A 5,127-nucleotide genomic window follows, 5' to 3' on the forward strand; every position below is an offset into this window, starting at 1 on the left:
GCAGCTAATCAATCCTCAAAGCAGCTCACTTTGTGTCCTGTGGCTGGAGGGGGTCTCAGGGTCTTTGAGGGCTCAGGAACCTCCTCATAGGAGAAATCCTCCCTGCTTCTCCCCACTCGGCGATTAAGCAGGGACCTGGCCCAGGCAGACTGGAACAGAAAGGCGGAGTGTCTAAACAGAGCTGGGAGGAGAAGGAAGAAGAAGAGGAGGGAGAGGAAGGGGGAAGAGAAAGGCAAAGGAGGAGGAGGTGGAGGACAGATCTACTCCATGACCTTGGGGCCGACCTTGGCCCCTCTGGGCTGAGCTCAGTTGCAGCATCAACGAAACATGGTTGCTGGTGCCTGGCCTGATGAAACTCAAGGAAAGGATGCCATCAGGGTGGAAAAGCAAATGCTCTGAAAGGTACAGGCTCAGCCCCCTTGAGGGCTGCAGTGCTGGTAAGAAGGGCTAGGCCTTGGTGGAAGCCTGGGGGCAGAGCTGAGAAGCAAGGCCTGGTTCCCCCGAGAGGTTGGGAGGAGTGGGGCCGCGCTGCAGGCTGGGGAGCAGGCCTCCCGGACCTCTACATGCCCCGGGGCAGCACGTGGGAAAGGCCCAAGGAAGACAAGACTAGAAGAGGCTGGAGAGAGGCCACAGGGAGAGGCCACTGTCCAAGGCTGGGCCTGGGGCTGGCCTGGACACCCTCCCAGAGATGAGCCCTTAGAGCCACAGCGAGACTGGTCCTGGGGACCGTGGTACCTCCAGTTAAATCTCCCAACCCCCTACCCCGCAGAGGGTAGGGGGTCCTCAGGGAAAGCATGGGAACCACAAGTTGGGAGGCCTAGATCTTCAACTCACCTTCAGATCCTGTCTGGCCTTGACCTCTCTGGGCCTCAGTTTCCCATCATAAAGTGGAAGTGCTTGTCCCAGCTTGCCTGCCTCCTGGGATTTGGGAAGAAAAGGAGTCGTTTGGGGTAAACTGCCGTGCACACTGCGATGGCTGGGGCTGGGCCTTAACAGATTACAGAGTGGAGGCAGCCCCCGCCAGGCGTGGCCTTCAACCCCTGCTCCTTCACCAAGTGGCTTCTCTGTCTCCAGCCCTTGGGGCTGAGGGCGCTACAGGACATGAGGAAGGGAAGCTGGGGGTCAGAGACCAAGGATCAGGGAGGCAGGGCTTGGGGGAGAGTGAGGCCCCATCGGGGGAAAGAAGTTTACAAAACTAGAGCTTGTGTGGAGGCTGGAGGCCCAGTCCTCAGTCTGGTGTCCCCTGAGGCAGATCTGGGGGTCTGAGGAAAGAGGGCCCCTGGCATTCTAGCATTTCCTGTTTTCCTGGCCAACCCTACTTTCCTGATTCCTGGGCCAAGTGAGCCTGTTCTACAAGGGTGGCTGGGAGGCCCCTTAGGGAAATGCTGACTCTAACTCTTGTCAATAAAGTCAGTGACACATGATAACTGGCCTGGGCCAATTCCTCTGGCGGGCACTGTGTTTTTAGACGGGTGTGCATGGGTGGGGGTGGGTACGGGCATCCGTCTCTATCGGGATGCTCCTTCTCTCCTGTCTCTCAGCTCTGCGTGCCCAGGCCTCTTTGTGTATAGCCTCCCAGAATCCTGGTCCTCCAGGAGGCATGGAAGACGTCCCTGACAAGCCTCGGCCTGCACCCTTACAGATCTTGATCCAAAGGCAGTAGATATACTCTCTTCCTGTGTCCAAATATCAGATCTCATGCAAGAGAGCTGACTGGTTCTAACTGAGTCACAGGATGGCCCCTTGGGCCAATCACCAAAGACAAGGTGCTAGAATGCCATGATTGGCCAGATGTGGGTCATGTGCCCATCTTTCCAGCTAGAGAGAAGGTGGGACACTGTGATGGACAGTTTGGCCTGACCAGTGGGGTAGGAGTTGGGTCAGGGACTGACTATCAATGGCAGGGAGGGAAGAGCCAGGCAGCAACAATAATGGGATGGGGGAGGGGTGTGTAAACGGAGTGCAGGGCACGTAGTAGGTGCTCAGGGCGTCTCACCATATCCACGAGTGAATGTGTATTGGGGTGTAACACTGAGGGCCTGCTGTGTGTGTGGCAGGTGTGCACGGGGTGGGAGCAGAGGACCTGCTTGCAGCCCAGGTTGTGTGGGGAGTGGGCCTGGGCCAGGGTCCCCTCTCTGGATCCCACAGCCCTCCAGCTTCCCCATCTCACCATATGTCATTACCTGTGCATGCTCTTGTGCGTGTGTGTGTGTGTGTGTGTGTGTGTGTGTGTGTGGTGTCCCAATAGCTTTGTCCCTCCAGGCAGGGACAGTGCCTGATGCATCTGTGTTCCCAGGGCCTGGCAGTGCTGTGGGCCCCTCATATGACTATTTGGAATAAATGACTGAATGGGGGAAATTCCATTTCTCAATTCCAGGGGGGAATTTTCACACTGTGACTCTAGCCTCCTTTGGATCTGTGCAATGTGGTGACCCTTAATAAATGGGGGGGGGGGCATCAGGGGAATGGAAGGAGTTATATGGGGGTTTGGGGCTGGGATCTGTGGGTTATGGGAACTGCAGGGGCTGTGGGCTGAGGGCAGGCTCTGGGGCTGTGAGCTCGAGCCGGCAGGAAGGGCTGGCGATGACCCTCTCTGCCTGATTCCGTCTCTCCAGACATCCAAGTTGCTCAGACCCAAGACCTTACCTTGAACTTGTCTCTCAGAGGCTGTTGCCTGGCAACAGCCCATGGCCACCAGGCTCTGGACCAGGACTTCATATGTCAGCCTCAGCACGAGCAGAAAGGAGTCAGGAGCCTGTAGGCCCTGGGATAGGGGAGGCCAAGGCCCCAGGGCTTCAGGCCCTCCTCACCTCCAAGGGGTGGGGGAGACGGAGGCCACAGTCCCATGGGGAGGTGACAGCCTGGGTGCCACAGGACTCCAGACACAGAAGAAAGCACTCTAAAGGCAGCAAGAACCCCAGGCTGTAATGTGAGGAGCTTTCCCTGGAGTTGTGCAAGGCCATGGTCCTGCCAAAACCTCGGGGTGCTCCCCTGTCACTGGCAGGCCCTGGTGAGACTCTTGGTGATTCTACTGGAAGGCCACGGGGCAAACACATCCCCCAAATGTCATGAGACCCAAAGTCAGGAGGCCTGGGACCTAGGCCCACTCTGCCACGAACCTACCACACAGCCTTGGCCTTTCACTGACCTCTCTGGGCAAAGTTCATTAAGTTAATAAAGACTTTTCTGAGCACTCACTGTGTGCAAGGCCCTGACACCGGGCTGGGGAAACAGACACGGTTCCCGGGCCTTGTGGCGCTCACAAGCAACTGCACAAGTAAATGGACCACCATCCAGTAGGGACGGCAGTGCCCTGTGCTCTGGGGGATCACAGCTGGGGGGAGGGGTCCGTGTTGGGGGCGGCACTGAGAGCAGAGGGTGAACCTGAGTGTGCCCGGCATGGAGGCTGTATGTGCTAAGGCCCTGGGGTTGAAGGAAGGCAGTGAATGAAAGGAAGAAAAGCAGAGCTGAGGCCCAATTCAGGGACAGAAGCCGTGTCAGACAGGACCGCCTAGGAGGTTTAATTCCAGTTGTGCATTGAATTGTGTACCGCTCCTCCCTCTAATTCATATGAAGTTCTAACCTCTAGTACCTCCGGAGGTGACCTTATTTGGAAATAGGGTCCTTGCAGTTATAAGCAGCTAAGATGATGTCACCCTGGAGTCAGGTGGGGTCCTATTCCAATATGACTGGTGTTTTTAAGAAAAGGGAAGATTAGGACACAGACACGAGCATGGGGAAAATGCTGGAGTGACGTTTCCACAAGTTAATGCCAAAGATTGCCTGCAAACCACCAGAAGCCGGGAGAGAGGCCTGGAAGACGTCCTTCCTCACAGTCCTCAGAAGGAAGCAACCCTGCCTGACACCTTGATCTTGGACTTCTAGCCTGCAGAACTATGAGAAAATACATTCCTGCTGTTTAAACCACCTAGTTTGTGGTACGTTGTTCCGGCAGCAAACTAATACAATTCCCACCCGCAAAACGGAGCCAACAGTCCCTCCTCCCCTGGGTCTCTGGAGGACCTTGGACTAATTCATTCATTCTTTCCTTCAACAAGTGTTTATGGAACAGCCGCCAGCGCAAAAAGCTGAAGGCAGAGAATTACAAGGCCTGGCTTCAGGGGTGAAGGAAGTGGTACTGAACATAAGAGATAAAGAGGGGGTTCTTAAGCCCCCGGAACCTGGAACTGTCTGGTTTTGAATCCCGGCTCATCCATTCACTAGCTGTTTGACCTAGAGCCAGTTAATTAACCTTCCTGTGCCTCAGTTTCCTCCTCTTTGAGAGGAAGATGAGAGTAGATGTCTCCTGTTAGGAAGATTAAATGAACAGAGATTTATAAACAGCTTAGAACAGTGCATCGTAGGTGCTATGTGTTAAATAAACATGAGAAGTGCTTTAGCAGAAGCAAGAATCCAGCCATGGGTTGGGGAGGACGTCTCCCCGGAAGGGTTATAGCCCAGCCAAGCATTGAGAGGGAACTGGAGTTTGTGCACCAGGAGGCGGCATGAGAGATGTTCAGGGTACTGAGAACAGCTCTGCTACCCATTTTACAGCTGAAGATAGTGAGGCCTGGGATGGTCATGTGATTTGCCCAGGGTCACAGCACCAGAGGCAGGACCAAGAACCACGTTTTCCTAGTCCCCAGTCCAGTGTCTGTAGCTTTTAGAAACTATGAAATTGAGGGCCAGGGAGTGATGCTGGGGGTGGAAAGAGCTCTGAGGCCAATGGTGCCAGCTCCTTGGTGGCCACCGGTGGTAACAGATGATGTCCTTGGGCAAGACTCAACATGGTCTGGGCATGAAGGGCAGCCCAGACCAGCAGATCGATGATGTCAGGACAGACGGGGGCAGTGACGTCATCATCCTGCTGGTGGGCAACAAGACCGACTTGGACGACAAGAGCAGGCGACCCTCCGGGAGGGCGAGCGGCGTGCCAAAGAACCGAGCGCCACGTTCATCGAGACCGGTGCCAAGACCGGCTACAACGTGAAGCAGCTCTTCCGACGTGTGGCCTCGGCTCTGCCTGGAATGGAGAACGTCCAGGAGAAAAGCAGAGAAGGGATGATCGACACCGAGCTGGACCAACCCCAGGAGTCCCTGGCCAGCAGGGGCGGCTGCTCCCGCTAG

General features: G+C 55.7%; 1 pseudogene; it reads left to right on the top strand.

Moving 5' to 3' along the window:
- The first annotated feature begins 4,798 nt into the window (after positions 1 to 4,798).
- On the top strand, positions 4,799 to 5,127 carry LOC132529284 (ras-related protein Rab-6B-like; annotated as a pseudogene).

This window comes from Lagenorhynchus albirostris, chromosome 11 (genome assembly GCF_949774975.1).
Source record: "Lagenorhynchus albirostris chromosome 11, mLagAlb1.1, whole genome shotgun sequence".
Classification (NCBI taxonomy): domain Eukaryota; kingdom Metazoa; phylum Chordata; class Mammalia; order Artiodactyla; family Delphinidae; genus Lagenorhynchus; species Lagenorhynchus albirostris.